Source organism: Mustela nivalis (genome assembly GCF_964662115.1).
Source record: "Mustela nivalis genome assembly, chromosome: 4".
Classification (NCBI taxonomy): domain Eukaryota; kingdom Metazoa; phylum Chordata; class Mammalia; order Carnivora; family Mustelidae; genus Mustela; species Mustela nivalis.
In genome coordinates, this window is record NC_139023.1 from 15,017,461 (window position 1) to 15,045,149 (window position 27,689).

The following is a 27,689-nucleotide window of genomic DNA, read 5'->3' on the forward strand; positions in this document are numbered from 1 at the left end:
GTTTAATAAAACATTTTTAAAAAGGGGACTATTTTGTATTATAATTTTCCACACTGCATTATAATTTTATTGTCTCCACTTTATTGATGAGGACACCATGACCCAAAGCTGGTAAGAAATTGCCCAAGTCCCTGACTGCTCTTCAAAGGCAGGGTGAAAACTACATTTATTTGAAACCAAACCCAAATATTGACCGTGCTATCTAGATAATGGAATCATTAAGGCCAATCTCCTGATTTAATTGGTGCAAGAACTGAAGTTTCGCAAGAAAGAAATCACCTAAACTTTTTCACAAAGTGAGGTGTAAACCTTGGGTGGGAATCAGGATTTGACTGATTACATTTCTAACATATATGATTTTTAGAGTAAGCCAAACCTTGGCAGTTAAAAATAGTTTTGCTTATTTGTAATTCTTCCACTGAAGAGCAGCACAATTTATTTCAGTGCATCTTTCTAGTACAGGCATAGTTTTCTTACAAGCACAGAAGATTGCAATACATATTTGTTATTTATTTCCAGCTATAATACCTGAACTTCGGTTGTGGAACTTTGAAGTCTACAAGTGATTCATGACCAAACTGTTACCAAAAATTTTAAAAAATTGATATTTATTAAAATTCACAGTAGCCATTTAAATCAAATAGAGTTTTATATAAAATATTAAATGTAATTTTACTTGAATTAACAGGCTAAAAATAATAAATTAGAAAAACGGTGGCTAAAGTATTGAACTATAATTTTTTTTCACAGTAAGAGTTATTAGTTCTTAAATCTTCCCCCTAATTTTTTAAAGCTAACAATGAAAAATATTAACATGTTGAGATTATTAATTTCAATGTGAAGCTTCTTAGTGATCCTGTTTTCAGAATTTAAAAATTTGTTCAGTTCTCACAACGGCCCTTCAAGTGAGATATTTAATCTGTTTTTCTTTTGAACAAAGGTAGAAACCAAGGCTATGCAAGGCTAAGTGACTTTCTTCAGAACACATACTTCATTACTACATCTCTTCTCTCTTTGAAAGTTTATCCTCTGCCCCTGAGTTCCAGATGATGCTTTCCTAACTGCTTTGAAACCTGTTGGATCAATTGCACCTGGTCCTGAATGTTGTCGCCTATCCGTCTCCATGGTTCCTAGCCTCTACGTGTATGTGAGGGAGTCTATGGAATGTGGTTGCCTGGAGCTAGCGTGTCAAAACTAGTTGTTTGAACTCGGACAAGCCATTTAATCTCCCTGTATTCAAGTACCTCATTTATTAAATGGGGAGATCTTTTGGCTATTATGAAAATCCAATAATACATATATAGCTAGCAAAAATAGTGCTAACCACATAATAATTGCTTAGTAAATGTTATTTATCTTTATATATCTTCTTCACTGAAATATTTCTCCTCACTGAAATCTTTGTTCTCACTAAGTGTCATCAAGACTTTCAAACACATATGAAATTTGATAAAATTTTAATAAGTTCATTTGTACATATAAGCCAGCTTCAACAATTATCAATTTAATGCCAGTTTTGTTTTGTACGTAACTTCAGTGACTTTCTCCTCTCATAGATTAAAAGAAAATAATAAACCCAAAAGTTTTATCATTTCAAAAATATTTCTGTGTATCTCTTCAAAACAGAGGGATTATTTTTAATATGATCATAATACTATTAAACTATCTAAAAATTCACACTTTACAAAATACTTTCAAATATCCAATTGGTATTCCCCTGTTTTATCATACTTTTTTAAATAGTTTCCTCGAATCACTATCCAAGCGTTTCCTTTTATTTCCTATAAATTGGCAATTAGACTCACAGATTCAGGTGGGTAAGATTCAGGCTTCATTTTTTTTTTAAGAAGACAGAAATAGTGTGTAATTACAATAGTGCACACTCAAAGTAAGCTATCTTTCTGTGATGTTAACAGTAACAGTATTGTTGCCAAATTATTACTCATTAATAATTTTGAAATGATGATTTTCATCATTCTTTTTTCATTTAACTAACACACTACTTTTATAAAGACTAATTTCCATTTATCAACTATTTATTTACTTAGAATTTATATAAAGAAAGCAGAGAAGTTGATTGGTGTTATTTTTTTCTGTCTTTATTTAAAAGTAGTCCCAGACTCAAATATCTCCTCTGTAACTAATGTCATCTCTACTAATGTCCCAACAACATTAAGAAGGTCTCCTTTAGATGTTCCCTTCTTCTTGGTATCCAAGAGCTCAGTCTTTTCTGTTTTATCTACGTTTCTGACCATTTTTTCTCAGCTAATTCCACTAACTTTTATCATTCTGTCATTCTTTTAAATGCCAAAATTCCAGGATTGTGTTTTTAGTACTCCTATTCCATACTATGTGCTTGCCTTAAAACTTGCATCAACTCACAGTCTTCAATTTTAACATATATGGGGAGGGATTTTCATACTGAATCCCCAGGGCTGATATTTCTCCAAAGCTACAGCGCCATGTGTATGCATTTATACTGAAGATCTGTAATTGATTCATAAAATGAGCATATCTCAACTGACCTTACCTCCAACACAACTTACACCTTCTCCCATAGTCTCACTAGAAGATATTACTTTATATACAGTTTAAAAAGATAGAAACCCCAAATTTATATTTTAAGTTCCTTTTGCCCTCAACATCATGTGAAACTTGTCATAAGATTTTATTAATTTCACATTAAATGTCTCTCATACATATTACCAGCAGGTGTAGAAAAATAAGCAAAAGTCAAAGGTAGCACTAAGTAGGAAAAAAAAAAAAAAACCTAGAAAGTTTAATATATCACCCAAAATCAAAAGGACACTCTTGCTTCGTGTTTTATTTTATGCATTTTTATGATGGGAATTAAATGGGAATCTTACACCATTGAGCAATCAATTATAAACAGTAAACAGCAGTTTTATCCAAAATTTTTACACTATTATAATTTTGGATCATGAAATTAGAAAAAAAATAAAATTGGAAAGTATCAGACTGACTTTTCCTTTGTCCAAATTAGGTATACCCTATAGAGAAGGTGCTCTGAACCATGTCAGCAACTAAATTGACTTGGATTATGCTGAAATTTTTTTTTTTAAGATAATAAAAATTTAGTCATGGTCATTTGGAAGGATAATCCTTGAAGGGTTTCCACTCTGATAAAAGGATAAAATAAAATGATTTACTGCATGTTCCCTGGAGTGGTAATAGCCCTAACCATTTGAGCTAAGGAAGTCAGACCAAAAACAGATGTTTTTGAATCATTCCTTTTTTTCTCTACAAATATGTGTAATGGAATTATAATGGATATTAATATCAAGTAAAATATTTCAGAATGTGGAATTTAAGTATATTTTCAGGTGAAGTATGTTGTAGACTTCTCTGTCCTTTGCTTTGCTCATGCTCATAAGGCACCAGGTGTTATGATTTCATTTTTGTGTAAAGCCCAAGTCTTTCTCAGGATTTTTCTGAAAGTTCCCCATGCTTAATGATGAGCCATTCCTTAATGCCCTATCAAAGCACATGGTCATAATACAGGAGAAAGCGTCCAGAAAAAATCAATGATCCTTTGTGCTTTATAAGAAAAGTTGTTCAGGGGCACCTGAGTGGCTCAGTGGGTTAAAGCCGCTGCCTTTGGCTCAGGTCATGATCCCGGGGTCCTGGGATCGAGCCCTGCATTGGGCTCTCTGCTCAGCAGGGAGCCTGCTTCCTCCTCTCTCTGTGCCTGCCTCTCTGCCTACTTGTGATCTCTGTCTATCAAATAAATAAATAAAATCTTTAAAAAAAAAAAAAAAGAAAAGTTGTTCAAAAGTCAAAGTCATATAGGATTTGAAAACATTGTTTCTATTATCCTCTACTGGAGCTTCACAAAACATTCTAGAAATGCAAAGACTCATCTAAGTTTAATTTAGTGATTCCCCAAATGTTTGATCATACAACCCTTTTGGTTTATAGTAGTTATTACTACTACCATATGGTAATTCTAAGAGGAGATTGTCATCCATGTGAACACTTCTCAGGTTAACCACAAGAATGTTGAATTTTCTCAACAATGCTACTCTGGGAAAACATTGATGAGAAGATACCCACTCTGAGTTTTATGTGTATCAGTGCAATGTATCTGCATGTTTCATCCATACTCATGCCTGCTTTCCCTGGAGGTCAATGCCATAGTGAAATTATGATGCAGTTGGGGAGTGGCATAGGCTCTAAAACTTATAAAACAAATTAGTCAATTTAACTTACTTTGAAATATGTACTGTATTTATTAATTTCTGGTACTTAGGATGTGGTCTTGAAATAAGAGTTTACTGAATAAAATATTAAAACAAAAAGTAAATCATGACCTTGGTCTTATTGCTCTTATTACCCTGGCAAAAGTGTTACTTGATATTAAAAATTATAAAATTTTTCGGGGCGCCTGGGTGGCTCAGTGGGTTAAGCCTCTGCCTTTGGCTCAGGTCATGATCTCAGGGTCCTGGGATCGAGCCCTGCATTGGGATCTCTGCTCAGTGGGGAGCCTGCTTCCATCTCTCTCTGCCCGCCTCTCTGCCTACTTGTGATTTCTCACTCTCTTTCAAATAAACAAATAAATAAATATTTAAAAATTATAGAATTTTTCAAATAATCTATGCCGAAAAAGGGCAATAGGCTTAGGGAAAAGAGGTTGTCTGAGAAAAAAGAAATGGATAACAAAAGACTGTTGATAGAATGAGTGTGTTAGTAGAAATGAGTACATCCCACTACACATCAACCCTAAGGGACTGAGGAAAAAGACTGAGCTGGAAACAAGACTGAAAATTGAAAAACCATCTCTTTCTCTCTCTCTCTCTCTCTCACACACACACACACACACACACACACACACACACACACATGCTTTGTTAAACTTAAAAGGGATGTTATGTGGGAAAAAGAGAGGTATAAAATAATAGAAGTACATACAGTTATCTACTGCTTTCTGAAATTTCACTGTATACCACTTCCCAATTATGAAAGACCTACATTAATACAGGCAGTGTTTTGGGTTGTTTTTTGTTTTTTGTTTTTTTCATAAAAGTGAAAATCCTCTTCAGATTTCTCTCAGATAGCAAAAATAGGTAGTACTAATATAGGTCTTTGATAAAACTGAAGCGGCATATTGCAAACTTTTGGAAAGCATGAGAAAGTGGCTTTAAGCCATTTTAGCTTACAAAGAATTTCATAGGAATATTCTACTCCTGGATACTGGAGGTAATCTGCATGTATAGGTCTCATAAAATCAAGAAATAATAAAAGAACAAAAAAATACATATGGAAATTTTACATAGATATTTCTGGAGATATTATCCAGCACCAAAGGTGTTAAAGCAAGCATTACTAACCTTTTAAAATGTTATTTAGTACCATTAGATGATAGCCTTTGGGAACTGGGGAACTCTTTAAAACTTCAGAATTTGTCTATGTATATTTTGGAAGGAGAATTCTTATAGCTGTTATTGAATTCTCAAAGGATTCCAGACAATAAAATATTAAAAATCCTGACAAAGTTATAATGGACTATTCTCTAAGTCAATGATTTCTTATATCTGCAAACAAACGATTTGTAATAGGACTCTCCTACTATCTCCACTTATTTTTCCAAGGTTTAATCTAAGTTCTAAGGAGTCATTGTGAGATATGCTCCCAGGAGATTAATTTATTTGTATCTCAAAGACAGTAGATAGAAGATATTGATAGTAATAGCTTCCTAAGGCAGAGGGACCTAGAGATAACATAATCTGATTTCTATTCTTCAATGAACTAAGTAGAAAACTATACTAACCCTAAACAAAGTCTATGTAGCTAAAACAATAATATTATAATACAGAGAACAATTTTAAAAAATAGTAAGAAATCACCTAACTACTAAATTAGATGGATATGAAATCTACTAGGTCTGTTTTCACAACATGATCTTTAGCACAAGTTTTATTGTGTTAAACCTAAGCTAGTGTTGATATTTAGACTAACTGGACAAATTTTAATGGTATATATAGATCCCTTTTCCAACACTTCTTTATCTTCTTATTTGTTTAAATACTTATTATGTTAGATACTCAAGATCCGGACCATGAACTCTGGAGTCCTCTAAATGTGGTTCAAATTCACACCAGTTGTGTGACTCTGGGAAAGTTAGTTCATATCTCTATGCTTCTGCCTCTTCATTTGCAATACAGACAATAACAAATTTATTGTGAGCAATTTGCTCACCCCATATTCTTAATGTTCTTATCACATGGATTTTGAAGCTACTATCTACCTCAAAATCTTTGTATATACTGTTTCCCATACCAGGAATAGTCCTCCCTCAGAACTTTGTATGGCCATTATTTTACTTCTTAAGGTCTCTGAGTAAATGTCTGTGGGGGTTACTTGGCTTGTCTAAAAGTATCAAACCATGCCCCATCTTTTTTTCATTATGGCAGATTATTTATTTCCTTCAAAGCACCTTACAAATATGTACTTATTTTGTTTGTGTATCTTATCATTTGTTTATAATCTATCTTTCTCTAAAGAATATAAGCTCAATAAAAGCACAAACCATGTCTATTTTGCTCACTGCTATATCCTGATCACCTAGCACTGTTCTTGGACCAACATAGGTATTCAATATAGGCTGTCTGAATGAAAGACAGAATAAAGCAAGCATCACATTGTAAGTCCTAAATAACTTCTTGTGATTATTAGTCTTGGAGAATGAGAGATATCAAACACTAATCAATTCTTCCTTCCTTTGTCCACTTGAGACAACAACAACAGCAACAACAACAACAAAAACAAAACCAAAGGGAGGAATCCTTAATAGATGAAGCCTTTGTTAAGTCCTAAGATATGGAGCTCTATGGTACAACTGAATCAAAGAATCTGACTTGAATTTCAGAGCAAACTGAAGCTTTATTTTTTTCCCCCTCCAATCAAAACTTGGGAAGCCATCTGCCAATGAATGAATGAATTAATTAATTGCAGAGGTGACTTCAAAGACATTGATATACTCTTCATGTAGATTTGGTCTACTTACAAATTCAGTTTCTGCAGTAATAGAAGGTGGAAAGGATGAAGAACTGTTTTTGAGTCACCAAGTGTTCTCCTGGAAGGTTCCCCCAAAGACTAGTCAGGACATGCCTCTTTGCTACTAACTTTTGAGGCAAAGTTACTCCGTGTACTAGCTCACGTGATGTTACTAGCACACATGATGCTACCCAGCAAATCTTTCCCCAAGAAAGAACAGCAAAAAAAGGTTGTTCTTCCAACGACTTTTCCAAGAAAATAGAATTGTTTGGGGAATCTTGCCTGAGTCTAACAAAAGAAGATAGGGAAAAGAGGTAAGTGTTAACTGGTAAGTAATAAATCCAGTTATTGCTTTGAGGTTATTTTTATTGTTATTTTTAGGATAGTATCTCTGTCTGTAAGAAAGTATAACCTATCAGTGCAAGACATATTAGTCAAAAATAAATAAGGAAACTCTCATGTGCACAAAGGGTGTTAGGAATAAGGAAGAAGGAATGGCTGATCTCTGATGACTAATGAAAGGCCTCTTCATGAAGCATACACTTCAGAAGTATACCATTAAATATGGTAGCCACTAACCAAATGTGGTTATTTCGTTATAAATTTGAATGAGTTAAAATTAAAAATTTAACTCTTCAATCTCACCAGCCATGTTTCGAGTGCTCAGATATAGGTGGTAGCCATTCCATTAGACAAGTATTCATATTTACCCAATAGGTAAGTATAAAACATGACCATCATTGTAGAAAGTTATATTGGACAGCACCAACCTAGGGAACTGACAGTCTTGCATGTTATTCTTGTGTGGGATATCTTAGAGAGTGCAAGAATAGAGTAAAAAACCAATTAGCATAGAGATATAGTGAGATAGATGAGAAATGCTTAAACAAGAACATAGTGGTGGGAGTGTTGATAGATAGAAAGGATCTGATAAAAAAAATTAAAGATGTAGAATCAGTCTTATGCATAGATGGATTAATGCCCTTAGGTAAGAAGAGAAGCATGAGTCCAAAATGTCTGGCTTGGGTGGCTAAGTGGCTGTTGACCATGATCAGAATATAGAACACTTTACCCTATATGTCAGCATAAGCTTCAGCAAATCTTGCCTAGTTCTTTTCATGGTTATTCTCTGACCAAAGACGGAGACCAAGCTTTTATATCACATCTACAGACCCCTGGATCTTACCTCTGGCTCTTCAAATATGAAAACATTGATGTCCACACAAACAAGCATTGGCATGCCACACAGTGCAATTACAATCTACATCCAGAGAAGAAACATTTCTCCTGAAAGGAGCAACACAGTTTTTATTGACAAAGTCCTGACTCAAAAAGGCATAGACATCAATCTGCATTATTAAGAGAACACCGGGCTTAGAAGTTTAAGACTCCATTATTACCTCAAGGATTCCATCCCAAATTGCGGTTTATGTAGCTGCTGTGTACATTTGGAATTAAAGGGACAATTCTCGAGACCACCCCAGAATCCCAGAATAAAGGAGGAAAAATGTTTAAAAAATGGTGAGGGAAGGAAGGGTTACAAACATCGCTTTTTGGAAAACAGGAAACTGAAGCTTTGAAATGAAGCTTTCATTTCCCTGGGATTCTAGAAGTCCCATCAATGCCTTGGGAATTTCATTCAAGACTCCGCTTCACATATCAAATTACTAGGAATTATTGCTAAACATTGGAGAGTGATTTAGAGGTATAGTTGGAAAGGAAGTAGTGGTACCAGCTGTTCATTCTCTCCACCAACATCTCAATTTTCATTCCCAGAAAAGAATGCCTGAGGCAATGACTTGGGTGCCTGAGATTTATGTAGAAGGTGATTCCAGAAAGCAAGAGTGAGAAATGGGGTAGGAGCAAAAGCAAACAACAAAGCTGTAGAAATCAACAACTCCTTTTCTGCCAGGATTTCTGGGAAGCTTTGACAATGCCCTGGAAATGAGCCTCTGGAACATGAAAAGTCTGTGCTTTTGTCCACCAGCTCCCATCACATATTAACTGAACGTTGCCCTTAGGTGACTTTCATCCACAAACTTTCATGCTACATTTTCACACAGGCTTGTGAGTTCCTTTGGCTTCAGTGATGGCCCTGAAGCAGAGAAGTAGACTTGTGCACAGCACGAAGTGGGTGATTTTACCGTAAGACAGAACTATTTGCCACAGCTGTGGATAAAATCACTCAGACGAAAGAATGTGACCCAGGACATCACAAGTGTTTGCTGTAGTCCAATCTCGGCACTGCTCAGATCCACTCAGGCCTGCCTACTCTTTAAGACAGGGCTAGCCTCAATGGCCTGTGACCAGGGCTGTCCTGCAAGTTTTGTGTTCAGGAAGGCTTGGTGCTTAAAGTTTATTTCTGTCATCTTTGAGCTTCCATTTTGTAAGTAAAATCTGATGGCACAATGAAGCCTGTGTGTGTGTGTGCGTGTGTGTGTGTGTGTGTGTGAGACAGAGAGAGAGAGAGAGAGAGAGAGAAATTAAACCATGAAGAGGCTATTAGGAGACTAAGCTTCTGCACTATCCCACCTCTCACCACCCCTGTGAGAAGGTTCTAGGCTCCCTGTTCCCCTCCCTCTAGCACTGCAGGAACCTAGCTCGCTTAACCCACAGCTGCCAGCCTCCCTTCACCCGCAGGAATCGAGTTATATAAATGGAAGCAGGCCTATGTTCTATGTTTCCCTTTGACCCCTATAGCTGTCTGGGCTCAGGTGTAGGGAGAATGGGTGTTGAGTCCCACCCTCCATAATGTCTCAGAGTCAGCATAGCAGTTGCGGTCCTGGTCCTGGTTGGTGTCATCATTGCAGGCAAGGAGACAAGAACCAGCCTCAAGTCCACCAACAACCCAGACACCAAGTGCTTCCCAACATAAAATTTGCCAGCCCTTGGAGGTCATCTGCTCATTGAGGGTTGGGACTGGGAGCCCCTAGATAAAGAAAATCGAATACGCACATCCTCTATTGCCCTGCACGTATGTTGGTGTTGCTGCAGCCTGATTTCTGAGAGGTCATTCACGCACATGCTCAGTTGAGAGCTTTACACTTTCCTGTTTGTCAAGCTGTATACTTTCCCTGTAAAGCTGTAAAGCTCTACACTTTCCCTGGGATATCCCCAACCACAGAGAACACTACATTAAATAACAAAAAAGACTCTGGTCAAGAGAGAAAGAAATTAGAAAGAAGAAAGGAACAAGTTTAAATAATATTTTAGTATCTTTAACAGCTTCTTTCTGCTTTTTAAACAAGGGAATCTGGGTTTTCATTTTTAATTGGACCCTAGAAATCACGTAGCCCTGCTGTTACAAGAAACTCACCAGCCATCACCCCTCAGAAAGGAAAGAGTACAGAAGAAACAAGCTGTAAAAACTAAACTCAAAGCCCTAAATGATAGTCATCTCTACCTTCCCCTGCCAGTCATTCTAATTTTCCCTCATTCTCTGCAGGCGTTCCACACAGCAGAGTTGGCTTGCCTGAGTAGGGGATCTACTGTCAACCCTAAGTAGTCTAAATTCTTTATTGCTTTGGTCATTTCTTACTCCGGGGTGCTGCCATTTCCTATTCAAATGCATAGAAGCCCAGAGACATTCCCCAAGGACTTCAAGTTTGACATCTTTCTCTTTGTCCCTGTTATGTAGGAATAATCTTAACTCCTTATAATCATGAGGGTCAGTTATGCTAGTCAAGGTAACACTTCCTTTGCCTGTTGGTTCAGTTTCACTCCAAGATGAGCATAATCGAGATAGCAGAGCCCAAATGGCAACACAGATAAGATAAATTCTGTAAGTTGGTCACTGTATTCTTTTGTTATGGCTACAGTAATGAAATACCACAGAATGGGCGACTTAAGCAATCAGAATTTATTTCTTCATAATCCTGCAGCTAGAAGTGTGAGATCAGGTTGTCTGCAGGGGTGGCTTCTTCTAAAGCCTCCATTCTTGGCTTGTAGATGGCTGCCTTCTCTTCCTTATGTCGTCAGATGGTCTTCTTTCTGTGTGTATCCTGCCTGCCTCTTCTAATCACACAAATTAGTACTGGATTAGGGTGCACACAAAGACCCCATTTTAACCTAATGACCTCTTTAAAGACCTCATCTCTAAATACAACGACACTCTGAGATATTGGAGGTGATGGTTTGACATATGAATAAAGGGTGGGGAGGAGCAGGCGTGTTTCAGGATCAAACAGTCACCGAGTCTCATGATAAATCTTACTTTCAACCTTTGGTCTCTGAACCCAGATATTCTAGCTATTGGAAATAAAGCAGCATGAATAGTTCCTGAATTACCATAAATATTGCATCCTAGAGGATGGCACCATAACTTTCTGGTGCTCCATTTCCCCTCCGAGGCCTTAGACGAGGGCATTCTAGGGTCCTACCTGACTACTACTAGAGTGATGTGTCCGTATTCTTGATCCTGCACTCATGGTCACAAATTCTTCACTGTAAATTGGATCCTTGGATTGAGGTACTGTTCTGTGGCGTCCAATGTCAGGAACTCACGCATGCTATCAGCACTCCCCTAATGTTTCTGACAGAGATACCATAATAAGGGTAGGTAATCAGGTATATATATATCTGGTATAGGCGTGGAAGGGTAAAAGATATGTTCTGTGACTGATTTATGACCAAGCGGTTGTTTGGAATGAGTGCTCTCTACCAGGAAAATAGTAATCGACCTGCAATCAACCTTAAAGGAGACAACAATGTTGTTGGGCTCTGCATAACTGAAATCCCTGTCACCAGGACCACTGCCCATGAACCCACTGTACAAGCATTGGAGAAGTCATGGGTAGGGTTAGGTGACTCCTGCCAGGCTTCTGATTTACAAGTGGCTCTTCTACACTACATGCTCTGTGGTGGACGTCAGGGTAGAACACAGCAATTCTTTCACTGTGTGTGCTCATTCTCATAGATCCGGTCAGCATTGACTTCTCCAGATGCCTTGGCCTCTGATCTTCTACTTTGCCTTTCCAGGTTCCCCAAGCCAACCTATCAAGGTATTCGCCACTATCCAGACTCTGTGGACATCATCACTGAAAGCCGTTTCTCACTCCTTCAATGCAAACCTCAAAGAGTTCTTTTCACGTCTGCTCAATACAGCAGCACTCTGTTCTTAGCTAACACCAATGCAGCAAGTTGAACTATTGAAAACTATGGAACCCCCAATTTTCCTCAGTCACCAGAGGATCCAACCCTCTTGAATCATATAGATGGAAGATGTCCATGAAAGAAACACAAGTGGGAGACTCTGCCATCACTTCATGGAACAGACTTATGTTCACTGAGTCCATTTGACCCAAAATACCTTTAATGTTGTATGATGGTTTGCTGCTATACACACTGGCCCTGATGAATTAATAGAACTGACAATATCCATAAACTCCATTACCTCATGAAGTCACTTATCATCAACCTCTACTACTGCCCAGTAGCCCATCACAGCAGTTGAATGCTAGACCAACTCCATAACCCAGTATTTCACTTTGCCTGTACTTTATCCCAAATTAGCTGAGAATCTTGTGATATCACCACACTCCTGCTGCTTTATACCAGCAGTGGGATCCACAGCACATTCTGATGATGCAAGACTCTGATGGTTACACAGGGAAGATAATTGGAAGGACTCATAAGCCCCACAGAACATATTCATGTAAGGCTTTAATGAGGCTAAATGATTTTGTAGAGAGCAGTAGAAATAAAACGCACGTAAGCATGGGAGGCTGAGATACTTTTAGGCACAGCTCTCCAGAGTCCTTTGCTCTTTAACCCCAGAGCGCAAACTGCTAAGACATACATGAGGAATCTCACTTTCAGGAAACTGGGCAAGAGTTTCCAGGAGGGTCTTTTATGCCCCAATGGGCACACACCTGAGCCAACTGCTCACTGATTTCACCAGGTTTAAGTCACCAATCCACATATCCCTAAGCAAAAAAACCAAAGTGGCTTTAGGTGCTGAGGAGGTTTCAAGCATTAAATAGCTCATTATAAACCTCTAGCTAGCCTATCTCCTCCTTATCTTGGTCTGCAGTCAGTATCAGACTTTCAGGCAGCCCCATAGATAACACAGATAAGTAGTTCTGCTTTGAGATAACTTTATCTTACAGAGTGACCTAGTTCCAGAATTTTATTCTGAATTCCTGCTTCCTAGGAATACTTCTGGTTTCAACTTCTTAGTTTTTTTTTTGTTTTTCTCCAAAGCATAACCTGGGTCAAAGTCATGGCTGCAGGTCATTTATTTATGAAATTCCTAGAAATCAGAAGCTGGTGAACAGGATGAGAAGGGAAAGAGTAAAAAAGCACCCGAGGGGGTTGCTTTATTGAGGTTTTGAGACAGGGAAACAGAAGGGATCCCAAGAAAAACTGCGTTTTTCACTTTTCACTCCTTTTCCCACTCTATCCTTGCTAGGACCTAAACACAGCCACTTTACGGAAGCCTTATAAAACAGATAGGGGCGCCTGGGTGGCTCAGTGGGTTAAGCCACTGCCTTCGGCTCAGGTCATGATCTCAGGGTCCTGGGATCGAGTCCCACATCGGGCTCTCTGCTCAGCAGGGAGCCTGCTTCCCCCCCCCCTCTCTCTGCCTGCCTCTCTGTCTACTGTGATCTCTCTCTGTCAAATAAATAAATAAAATCTTTAAAAAAAAAAAACAGATAATGTTTGTCCTTTAAAGGTCAAGGAGTTACCAATTTCCTTGGAGTCTTTCAGCATAATGGATAACATCTGAGGACTAACCAAGCGGAGTCATCATGAATGTTTTTTTTTTTTTCTTTTTAATTTAATTTAATTTATAAATTTATTAGAGAGAGAGAGAGAGAGAGAGTGAAGAGAGAGAATGCAGGCACCTGTGCAGGGGGAGTGATAGGGACAAGAAGACTCTGAGCTGAGCACGGAGCCTTACTTGGGGCTCGATCTGACAACTCTGAGTTTATGACCTAAGCTGAAATCAAGACTCAGACACTTTACCGACTGAGCCACTTAGGTGCCCCCATCATGAACATTTTCTAAGACCACTGACCCATCAAGACCCCTGGCTCAGGGCATAAGTGACTTATGGAAGACAGCTATACCCTCATCTTTGTTCCTGGATGCGCAGAACCACAATCCCCAACAAAAACTCCAGACCCCAAGCAAAAATAAGACTCGTTTTTTTTTTTTTCCTGAGTCTCCTAGATACTCTCTATATGGACTCTGTCTCTAGTAAAACCCGCTTACTTCTTCGTGGCTTGCATCTGGTTTTTATACCGCACAAAGCCAAAACCCCTCTTGCCTGTCTGTGTCTGCAGGATCCTCTCTGGGTTTTTGGACCCAGCCAGCCTGTGTTCAGTTTCAGCTGGAATCACCAAAAAGAGTCAAACATTTGCTCCTGTGAATGTCTGTTTGAAGCATGGGATGGTGGGGCACCCATTTAGTAGCTTTCATCCATGTTTGTTGAGGGTTGCACCTTGGGGTGTTAACGCCTTCATTCTCTCAGGCTGCATTAGTGTGAAAGGAACAGGCCATCTGTTAGGGCTCTGAAGAAGACCATGGCTTTAAATATAGTCCTGTGCTATGGGGCACCTGGGTGGCTCAGTTGGTTAAGTGCCTTCGGATCGGGTCATGATGCCAGGATACTGGGATCAGGCCTATGTCGGGTTCTCTGCTCCGCAGGAGCCCGCTGCCCCGTCTCCCAGCCACTCCCGCTGCTTCTACTCACTCTCTCCCTCTCTCTCCGTCACATAAATAAATACAATCTTTAAAAGTAAGTAAGTTAGTAAATAAATAAATATACAAATAAATAAGGTCCCATGGTAGAAATCTTTCAGGAATTTTGAGATCCTATTGTAAAACACAGCCATCCTTAAAGATTAAAATTCCATACGTTTATAATTAAACAAATTACATGAAGAACAAAAGTAATTAACACTCAAAACCCATCCTACCCTAATTATTTTCTATTATCTACCCCCTGGTGATCATTTTTCTATTATCTGTATGGTGAAAGGCTGACATGATGGAGTGCTACTGTATCTCTTCCCAGAAACACATTCAATGTATTATACAGTAGCTTGAAATTCTCCATAGTGAAAATATTTACATTTTGGAAATTAAAATATATATATTATGTGGTATATATATATATACTGCAGACAAGTAGTGCAGACAAGTAGTGAGAAATATGTCCTAGACATGGGAGACTATCTGTGTAAATTGCAATTGCCCAACCCACATGGTTGAAATTAAATCAGAAAAGCCAAGGACATGTGATGTTGGTAGTTAAAAGAATCTGTTGTACTCCCAGTCTCCCAGACTTGATTCCAAAGTGGTAGTGATGTAGAGTATTTTGCTTCCCTCCTAATCTCTGTCTGTCCCTCAACCACCCTCCATAGATAATTATTGTTTCATTGGACTTGTTGGACTTAATGCTTATAAGTGAATAATTTAAGGGACAAAAGGCCAAGAAATTAAGAGGCTAGGTATTGGCTGGGATACCAGCCCACACCATTAAAGTAAGTCAAGATAAATAAATGAGTAAGGAGAAAAAGAGATTGGAGTAAAAATCTTAAAAATGTCTTCAAAGGTTCAGGAATAGTGGCTGAAAAGTGTGGTGGGTAGTGAATATTATATCTGACTTAAGTATTCATAAAATGGGAGGGATTTTACATGAGAATGGTGGAATAATGATTGGCAATGCACCTAGGAAGGATCCTCCCCAGTAAGATTTCTCATGGCAGGACTCTCACCGACACACCTCATGCAGCACAACCATCCTCATTTTATATCTCACAAGTACACATTTCAACAATGATACACTCAGAACTATTTAGTAAGTAATGAAGCAAGTCATATTTAAGGATTTTATATGTATTATATGTATTTATATGTATTATATGTATTAATTGTGTGTATGTATTATGTGTAAGGATTAAGGATTTATATGTATTAATTATGTGTATATTTTAATTTTTTTAAATACTTTTTTATTTATTTGACAGACAGAGATCACAAGTAGGCAGAGAGGCAGGCAAAGAGAGAAAGGAAGCAGGCTCCCTGCTGAGCACAGAGCCCGATGTGGGGCTCGATCCCAAAACCCTAAGATCATGACATGGGCCAAAGGCAGAGGTTTAACCCACTGAGCCACCCAGGTGCCCATAATTTTTGCTTTTTTTAAAGATCATTTTATTTGTTGAGTGAGAGAGAGGGGCAGGGGTGAGAGAGAAAATCTCAAGAAGACTCCCTTCTGAATATGGAGCCCTATGAGGGACTCTACATGGGACTCAACCTCATAACCCGCAGATCATGACCTGAGCTGAAATCAAGAGTAGGATACTTGACTGACTGAGCCACCCAGGCACCCCATCTTTGTGTATCTTTTTGAACCTCACAGAAATTTGACAATTTAATACCATCTCCATATTACATTATTCTTCCCACATTACAGGTGAAGAAACTGAGGTACAAAGAATTTCAATAAGGAACAGTAGGTAGTAAAGTCAGGATACAAACTGTTCTCTGAAAAAAAAATATTTCTTCATCTTCTTTTTTTTTTTTTTTTAAGATTTTATTTATTTATTTGACAGACAGATCACAAGTAGGCAGACAGGCAGAGAGAGAGAGAGGAAGAAGCAGGCTTCCTGGGCGCCTGGGTGGCTCAGTGGGTTAAAGCCTCTGCCTTCGGCTCAGGTCATGATCCCAGAGTTCTGGGATCGAGCCCCACGTGGGGCTATCTGCTCGGCATGGAGCCTGCTTCCTCCTCTCTCTCTCTGCCTGCCTCTCTGCCTACTTGTGATTTCTGTCAAATAAATAAATAAAAAATCTTAAAAAAAAAAAAAAAAAAAAAGAAGCAGCCTTCCTGCTGAGCAGAGAGCCCGATGCCGGGCTCCATCCCTGGACCCTGTGATCATGACCCGAGCCAAAGGCAGAAGCTTTAACCCACTGAGCCACCTAGGCACCCCTTTCTTCATCTTCTTAATCTGAGTGAAATCTGTTATTATCTCAAGGCATAGTTTACCTTTCAGTTCTGTCAAGCAATGGGTGATTTTATACCCATAAGGCCTGTGAACAGGGTGGTATTTTCCTTGATTCTTACAGCTGCTTCCAAACCATTGCTTGTCTTTCCCCTTGAGATTAAAATCTCATTCCATTGAAGGATATGCTAGCAGAACAGACTGTTTCTCCCTTTTTGGTGTGGTCATATGCAAACCCTCCTCTCAGTCCTTCTCATTCATCAAGAAACTTAACACCTTCTCATTCACTGACAAATGCAACATCCTTTTTTACTACATGTTTGGTAATTCCAAACCAGGGGCCATTAGCACGGAGTATATTTGTTCAAATTATTTTAAAAGGCCTCTTCACTGTGTATGAATTTCAGTAGAGGCACTCACTTTGGGCAGATGAATTAAAAAAGGGAGTTCCTTTTTCCAGATTGAGATTAGTCTCTGTTCTGAGCTCAGGGCTGGGAGTAGAGCTTGAACTAGAACTCAGCCTGCTGATTCCTTGGGTACCAGACTGTCCCAGTAAATGATTCCTCCAATCTCTTTCTCTTTTAATTTTTTTTTTAATTTCATCATTATCAGTAACATTACTTCCACCCTACCTCCACCACCAACTCCCAGCCACATAACCATGAATCCTACTATGAATAACAGTATAGCTCCAAAATGTATTAAAGTCAGGTCTTCTCTGACCACGATTTCTAATAGTCCCAGGTCACCCACCCTAACCACTGTCATAACTCTTTACTTTCCAGTTCTTTAATGGTACTGTTTTCACTCCAATCACTACCTCAAAATCTCCTTATCCAACCTAGATGCTATGATTCTCCATGATAATTATGAAATCACATTTACAGTCACCTTTAAATTATTTGCCCTATCTTCCTCTGTCTTCTTCAGTTGGCAAAACTGTACTTTATAATTTACTGTCTTCTTATCACCTGTAGAAACTGAGTAGGGAAAAATAGACCACTGTCAATGGTCTAGAAATACATATTTTTTTGAAAAATACATATTGTCTAGAAATATATATATATATTTTAAAAATGTTTATTGTCTAGAAATATATATTTTTGAAAAGAGTTTATTGTCTAGAAATATATATATATTTAAAGATTTTATTTATTTATTTGACAGAGATCACAAGTAGGCAGAGAGGCAGGCAGAGAGAGAGAGGAGGAAGCAGGCTCCATGCCGAGCAGATAGCCCCACGCGGGGCTCGATCCCAGAACTCTGGGATCATGACCTGAGCCGAAGGCAGAGGCTTTAACCCACTGAACCACCCACGCACCCCAAGAAATATATATATATATATATTTTATAAATGTTTATTGTCTAGAAATATATATGTTTTTTAAAAAAGTTTATTGTCTAGAAATATATTTTGAAAAAAAGTTTATTGTCTAGAAATATTTTTTGAAAAAAAGTTTATTGTCTAGAAACAAATATATATTTTTTTGAAAAAAAATGTTTATTTAGACCACTGTCAATGGGATCATTGTGTATTTGGTATCACAAATTTCACCAGGACTCATAGAACTGCCTAGCAATATTTATTGCATTTGTCTAGTTGATTCACCTTCATGTCTCTCACCTATTTAAGGATCATTTTTTCTCCCCAAAATAAGCTTCTGTCACCACATCACATCACCAATGCCGTCCTCTCCATTATGTCATTTTTATCAGAATATAAACATGTGGTAACATCCTCCATCCTAACTGACAATCCCTTAACTCCTAAACTCTCTTTAGTTACTGTTGTACTTCTCTTCATCAGTAGGTAGCAAGTGTTTTTCATTTGTTTGTTTTTGTTTTTAAAGACTGGTTTTTTACAATAACTTCTTCCAACTCACATGCTCTCCATTAATTATGACTTCTGTCATGTTCACTAATAGTATTGACAAGGAGTGACTTCACAAAATGGTGTCATATATTGTTTCTGACTTTTCTCCCCTCTTCACATGGACAACTAACAACTATTCAGAACAAGACACTGATGAGAGAATCCTGACTGAAGCAACTCCCCACTATAACTCAGAAACCAAGATAGACTGTATTAGAAGAGGAAGAAAAGCAGCTACATGTTGACCACATTAACCCTTCCTCAGGCTAGCTTAGCATCATGTAGAAGAGGTCTCCCTGGAGCCTCCAGGCCTCCAGTGGGGAGGGGACAAGCATCTTCCTGCATTGGGCTAGTTTGCCTACACCCAGGGAAGGAACAGTCATAGCCCCACCTGCTCCCAGCTATATCTGACCAGGATGACTGCAGGGAACACCTGGAACATGTGTGGCCCAGAAGCACTCTAGCTGAGACGCAATAGGTAGAGCTGACAAGCCCAGAACAAAGTCAGTTCCGGGAGGTTTCTTGTACTATGTACTAAGCACAGGTTTGTCCATAGCCAAAGGTGAGTGTACTCTTAGCCCTTCCCAACTGGAGTCCCTGTTTGAGAAATTGAGAATTTCTTGGAGCAGTCTTTCTCCTTCCTGCCCAGATGAAGAAACTAAGATATAGTGACGTGGAGAATGAAAGCAAAAGAAATACAGAAAAAAATAAATTTTCTTAAAATTTATAGCCCATTGATAAGTTCTTGAGACAGTTAGAATGACCTTTCTCCAGCAACTTAACTCCCTCAATATTAATACTTTGCTAGAGGCAAAAGACAACCTTAGCTTGACATTAACCTGACCTTCAGGATCCTATAAGTCTTCTTTAACATATAAAAATCCCCTTGGAAACTTCCTTTATCTCTGTCCCCCCAAGATGTATATTAGCAATCATCCTGCAAACATGGCCCACTGATACACATCTGAAGGGTCTTAAGATTTTAGATTAAGACTTAAGACTTAAGATTTTACCAGGCAGTAATAAATGACCTTATCATATCAACAGCTGGCCCTTCAAGGTCCTGGAAACCTTGCTTCCAGAATTCCTTAGAGATTTACACTAATCCCTAACACCCTCCCAACTTGAAAGGAAATTGTCAGTCATTTCTTAAAAACCCAGTACACCTCTTTCTGCCCACAGGTCCTTCCTGTCCCCATGTTTTAGTAAAACCATGCTTTTTTGCATGAGAAAGATCTCAAGAATTCTTTCCTGATCCTTTGCTCTTGGACCCTGACATTTCACTTCCACAGCATCACCTTTTAGCATCTGACTAGAAGAGCTGGTGAGAATACCTGAAAACTATGTACCCCAGTGGTGCTTACACTGAAAGAAGAGCAGACGGAGCCAATAGTTTGCAATACAAAGTTAGTAGACTTCCTCAACCAGTGAATTTGGGGAATGGGATGGCATTAGTTAAGACAACAAAAGCTTATATGCTGGCTAACTGAACATAATTTTAAAAAAAGACAACAAAAGCTTGACTGACTTTAGTGATGCTCTACCACTGCACCCACACAAGAAAAGTAAGTCATATACCTGCTCATTACTGAAAATAGCCTTTGGCCTGCCTTACCAGGGAACCCAACCAAAGCACATGGGAAGCCGTATGGGTCATCCAACAGCTACTTACTATGGTGCTTAAACAGAGAGCACAGCCTATGACTTTCCCCTTCTACAGAGCAAAACCAGTGGCCTCACATGAACAGTGAATTAACTGTGCTCTTGCCTTATTCAGATCCCCAACCAATAAGCCATATAGGCTGTGGGTCCTGTTTTGCTGCCTTGCAAAGGCAGGAAAGCTAATTCACAGTCCCATCGACAACTGAATTTAGTGCCTAGTCCTGACCCCTCTAGTAAACCTGAACAGAAAATCCAGGCAAACATGGAGTTCATCCTACAGCCTCAGTTGAGTAAGGAATGAAGTCAGCCGTCTTAGCCAAATGTTCTCAATCAGGGCACACCTCGTTATCCCTATCCTCAGAATCTGAATGGTTACCTTGCCCCCAAATTGAATGTAATAGTAGACTCTACATTCCCAAAGATTCTACCAGAAAACCCACCCAGAAATCCAAACTGAGTTGACTAAAATGAAAGACTCTCTCTGCTAAAGTAAACTTGTAAAGTCTGGAGAGGAAGTTAATTACTCAAATGCATAGATATCAATGTAAGAAATCAAGGATCATGAAAAAAAAACAGGTAAATATGACATGGCCAAAAGAAACTGATAGAGCTGTAACACCTGATCCTAAAGAAATAGAAGTCTGTGAACTATCAGACAAAGAATTCAGAATAATCCCCTTGAAGAAGTCCAATGAACTACAAAAAACAAATGAACAAAAACAAACAAACAAAAAAAAGGACAACTAAATGAAATTAAGAAAACAAAATGATTGACAAAGTAGTAGAGATCATTAAAAACACAAGCAAACAAACAAAAGAGCACCCAAATACAAGAGGTGAAAAAAATACAACTGAAAAATTCAATAAAGTTTAAGAAGCAGACTTGACCATGCAGAAGAAAGAATCAGAGCAAATAGGACATTGGAAATTACTCAGAGGAATGAAAAGAGAATGAAAAAGAGTAGAGAAAACCTATGGGAATTCACAGGCTGCAGGATATAAAATTAACAAACAAAAATTAGCTCTGTTTCTATAACAATACATTTTCTGAAAACAAAACAAAGAAATTAATTACATTTACACTAAAATAAAAAACATAAAATACTTAGGAATAAATTTAACCAAGGAGGTGAAAGTTTTCTACTCTGAAAGTTACAAGACATTTACAAAAAGAAATTGAAGAAGGCAGAAATAAATTCAAAGTTATTCCGTGTTCACATATTGGAAAAAAAATATTGTTAAAATGTCAATACTACTGAAAGCCATCCATAGTTTCAATGCAGTCCTTACCAAGAGTCCATGGCTTTTTTTTTTTTTTTTTTCTGGAGGAAGAAAAAAAAATTCCCAAAATTTATGGGGAACCACAAAAAACCTTGAATAGCCAAAGAAAATCTTAAGAAGAGCAAAGCAGCAGTCATCAAACTTCCTGATTTCAAACTATAAAATAAAGATATAGTCATCAAAACAGTATGGTACTGTCATAAAAACAGACAAATAGAACAATGAAACAGAATGGAGAACTCAGAAATAAACCCAAGCATATGTGGTCAATTAGTTGACAAGGGAACCAAGAATACTCAGGGGAGAAAGGACAGTCTCCTCAATAAGTGTGTAGGGATAATTGGCTGCTTACACGTAAGAGAATGAAAATGGAACTCTCTTAATCATTGCTCACAAATATTAATTCAAAATAGGTGAAAGACTCCAGTGTAAGCCTGGAAACCATGAAACTCCCAAGGGGGTGGGGAAACATAAAAACAAAGCTTTTTGACATGGGATTTGGAAATAAATTTTTTGGATATGACACCTAAAGCACAAGAAACAAACTAACAACCCCAGGAAAAAACAAACAAACAAATAAAAAAACAAAAACAAAAACAAAACAACCCACAAGTGAGACTAAAAAGTTCTCTACATCAAGAGAAACCATCCACAAAGTGAAAATACGAACCTATGGGGAAAAATTTTGCTAACCATATTTCTGATAAGGAACTAACATCAAATATAAAGAATTCATACAACTCAGTAGCAAATCACCCAATTTTAAGAAGGGACAAAATGAGGTACCTGGGTGGCTCAGTCAGTTGAATGTCTGACTCTTCATTTTGGCTCAGGTCATGATCTCATGGATCATGGGATTGAACCCTAGATCGAGCCCCATATGGGGCTCCATGCTCAGCTCAGAAGTCTGCTTAGAGAAACTTTCCCTTTGTTTTTCCTCCTATTCGTGTGCGCTCTCTCTCTTTCTCTCTCTATGTAAAATAAATAAATCCTTAAGAAAAGGGGGGGGGGTGCAAAGGACCTAAATAGACATTTTTCTAAAGATGATATTAAAATGAAAAAAATCCTACTATTTGTGATCACATGGATGGACCTCGAAGGCATTATGCTAAGAGAAATGTCAGACAGAGAAAGACGAATTCATGCACAGTAGAATCTAAAACAAACAAGCAACAAACAAACAAACAAACAAAAAACATGGAAAAAGAGACCAGACATGCAGTTAGGAATGCAGAGGGTTGGGGTAAAGATCTATAAATTCTAGAGTTATAATATATATGATGACTATAGTTAATACTGCTGTGTGATACATAAGAATGTTGTTAAGACAGGAAATCCAAAGGGTTGTGATAATCATTTCTTAATGTATGTAAATCAAACTATCATACCAAATGTCTTTTTTAAAAAAAGATTTTATTTATTTATTTGACAGACAGCGATCATAAGTAGGCAAGGAGGCAGACAAGCAGATTCCCTGCTGAGCAGGGAGCCCGATGCAGGGGCTCCATCCCAGGACCCTGGGACCATGACCCAAGCCGAAGGCAGAGGCTTCAACCCACTGAGCTCCCCAGGCACCCCCCAGTCTTAAACTTATGCAATGAAGATGTCAATTGTTTCTCAAACTGAAAAAAAAAAAAAATTCTATCTCCGTATTGACAGAGGCAATAGTCAATTTTATTCTTCCCATTACTTAACCTTTGAGATGTCAGATTCTCCTTTCTGAAACACTTTATTCCCTTAGCCTTTAGAACAAACTCATAACTCTTGAAGTATCATTGGTTTCAGTCTTCTTTATTCATGCCCAGTCTACACTCCATTCACATCCAGGTCTGTATCTGTAAGTAACTTTATATCACTTATGCCAATATGTCCAAAACATTTGCCTTCAGAATTGACACTCTTTCAGTTACAGACATGTATTAAATTGTCTTTCTGATATCTCCATTTGGATATCTAAAAAGTATCATGAATTTGACAAATCCAGAATGGAACTCTTGATATTTGTGCTCCAAAATCTGCTTTACTCTTAGTCTTTCTTATCTCCCTAGAGGAACAATCATTTATTCAGTTGCCCATGGCATAACTCTAGAATTCATTACTGTCCTCTGCACCTGAATCCTATATATATATTCTATGGGTCCTCCATTAAAACTATAATCCAAATTTGACCATTTCTCATCACCTCTATTTCTATCACATGTGATACCGACTAACTGATCCTCTTGCTTCTGTTCTTATTCCCTTAAGCAAATTCTTCATAAAGTAACCAGGATTATATTTAAAATAAATAAGTCCTATCATGTCAGCCTTCTATTCAAACTCTATTAAAACCAACTTTTAAACATGTCTGACAGAATTTTAGAGTGTATCCTCAGTGATTCTTTGAGTTTATCTTCTAATCCATTTTTGTCTTTTTTGTTTGTTTTTATTTTCTTCTCTTAATTCTAGTCACATTGGATTAGTGTTCCTGCAGTATCTCGAGTATACCAAGTTTGTCTCACCACTTTCTGTTCTCTTTTCTTGGAATACTGTTCCTGGTAGAAATTTCCATGGTTCCTCTTTCTCCATCAGGCTTCTGCTCTAATCTTCTCTCCACTCTCCATATGACTCTATTTATGACCTGCTTGATTAATCATCACAGAATTAATTACTGTTTGAATTCATGTATGTATTTGTTTTGTGCCTATTATCTGTTTTAACTACTATAATGTAAGCTCTCTAAGAACAAAGATTGTATCTGATTTGCTTATTGCTATTATTTCATTCTCTAGATAAATAGCTTACAAATAGTACTCAATGAAAGAACAAATTGATTAATAAGTCATCATTTGGGAAGGAGAAGGATGATTTAGATGGTGTCACATTGTACACAAAAATGAATCACTTTGAATCTTTATTAAAGGATGAGAAAGCAAGGCAGTAAGAGAAATGATAGGCGTTTGCCAGACTTTCCTGTAATCATATACTTAATTATCTTATCTCTCCTGCTGGATTGTAATGTCCAGAGAGCACTGAATGATATTTGTGCTTACCACTGTTTTTCAACTGCTTAACACTGTGCCTAAAGGAAAACTCAGCTACCCTCAAAAAACCTGTTGAATGGATGAATTTTAAGAAACCCCTGGGACTCAACCAGTTTAGGAGGCAAGTGTAGTCATTAGGATATATCAAGGAAATTAGTATAGTTTAGCTATACAGTAGGTCACTTTAGATCATTTATTTTGTTTAAGGCCAGTAAATGCTTCTGACAAACTTATTTGTGGAAAATTATATCATGTCTCATAAGCTATTGATGTAATGATGATGAAATTATTTGCAAGTCCATTATAAAATTAAAGAAAATCTGAGCAAGATGGTAGGCATACAGAACGTTGAATTAATCTGTTAAATGTCATCAATATTCTCTCCAATGTTTTTTATTGCACTAGAACTGATAATGAACAAGACTAAAGTCTTTTTCAGAAAAATCCACTGACTTGGTGAGATAAATGTTCCATACATTACTCAGTAATTCAAGTACATGATTAGTATAGCAGTAAAAAATTGATCTATGTAGTTTGTGCAGTGTTCACATCTGTGTAACAATGAAACAAACTCTTCTATTAGAAACAACATTTTCTAGAAATTCAGTCAGAAGTTTGAAATCAAGAATATAGTCACAACTCGGGTGCCTGGGTGGCTCAGTGATTTAAGCCTCTGCCTTCAGCTCAGGTCATGATCTCGGGGTCCTGGGATCGAGACCCGCATCGGGCTCTCTGCTCAGCAGGGGGCCTGCTTCCCTTCCTCTCTCTCTGCCTCTGGGCCTACTTGTGATCTTTCTCTGTCAAATAAATAAATAAAATCTTAAAAAAAAAAAAAAAAGAATATAGTCACAACTCCACCACAGGAAGGAAAGAGAATAGGGAAAAGAAGAAAAAGAAAAAAAAAAAGAAAGAAAAAGACAAGATACTTACAGAATACAAAGATCTGAAAAAAACTTGCTTTTTTTGGCCTCCATTTGCGTGACTGATTATGTCTCCAACTCTCTCATGCTCTTCCAGTACTGACTAAAATCTAGCAAAATCTATCATCTTCATAGGCAGTAATCAGTCGAATGAAGCAACACATTTTAGGAATTTATAATTTAGATCCCTGGGCTTGCCACAGAATGTTCAATCTTCATATAACTTCATCTTGTTTCCCTTTCCAGTATTAGCTGTTTGTAGCTTCTGTTTTTCTTTCCCTCCTGCTCGGTATACATTCTCTGTCTTGTTCTTCCTCTTTCACTCTGTCGTCTCCTCTCCTTTTCTCTTGTACAAGAATGCTATATCATACCATATCATAATTAACAGGTAAATATTAACTGGAAAGATAAACTTATAAAACTAAATAATGCCTGTTTTCATTTTATTCATGTTATTAAAAATGAGAAGAGTAGCCTTAAATATACATTGGCTTAATTAACAGTACTTTTAAAAATTGGGGGAAAAATAAAAATGTTGAAGTTGTAATGGTTTGGATATTGAAACTTGCAGATTTGGATTACAGGCAATAGATAACATCTGTATACTATGCTATGGTTTACTTGTATTTTTATTTGGTCACTTTATACAGTAGTTCAGAACTGTTAATAGCTTGAATGTGTTCTGTATTACAACATGGTTAATATTTTATCAGAAAGTTATTGCCTTTCCCTTGAAATTGTTTTATTCTTTGAAATTTATTCTTTTTTATATTCTTTTAGAAAACTTGCTCTACTGTAACTGTATTCCATCTAGGAAACTGGTTTTTAATAACAAAATATCCTTTGGTTTTTAAAGTCCGTGGAAACATAATTGCTTATATGAAGTTTATTAAACCTGATTTTGTTTGACTGGAACTATTCCATTATCAATAGACTACCGACTTTAGTGATACAAACTGAAGTACATAGTGTTTTTCATCATTCTGTAGTTTTATAAAGGAGATTTTTTTGAACTAAATGCCATTTAGAGTAAATGGTAAATAACTTTTTGAATGACTTCTCTATATTTTTAAATTAAAAAAGTAGTCTAAACTGTACATTTTTTTTTTAAAGTATATAATTCTATGGGATGACTGAGTTACTCAGCTGGTTAAGCATCTTAGTCTTGATTTTAGCTCAGGTCATGATCTTGGTCAGGAGATTGAGACCCACATTGGGCTCCACACTGAGAGTGGAACTGTGTAAGATTCTCTCTCACCCTCCTTAGGCCTCTGCCTCTCCAACTCCGTTCTCACTCTCCGTCTCTCAAGTATATATATTTCTAGGCAGTTTGATACTGTAACCCACTTACCTGAACTGAAAAGAAAAATGAAGGCACTTGCAAATTCCTTACATCTGCTTCTCTCCAAGCACATATATGATAATAAAATAAATGTTATAACCTAAATCTGGAATGGATATGTTGCTATAATGAAAAGCTTCCATATAATTATGTTTTCAAAATATGGAGACAGTTCTAGTTGTTCCTATAATACAGGAAATAAACTGTGTGATAAATAACATAACCACAAGTCAGAGAAATTAAACTTAATGAGATATAAAGAGCAGAGAAAAGGCAAAGAGCAGAGCAGTTGGAAATCTGTCTCCATAACTCAATGACAAATACCAAGAACTCTTTTGTGTAGCATATAAAAGCTCATTTTTGTGCATAAAGTTGAACAAATTTTATGGGACTTTGAACATTTAAGCTATAATATAGTTCATATGGTTACTATAATTTGTAATGAAATGTATTTGTACTTCTTTTTTTCAACTGGAAACAGGAATTAGTTTGAAGTAGGACTGTTTGGAAGACAGACATAAAAATTCATATTATTCTAATTACAAATATAATATTTTCTAAGGAAACACCGTTATTATTGTAACATTTAGAAATAATGATAAAAGTGAATTATAAGATATTTAAACT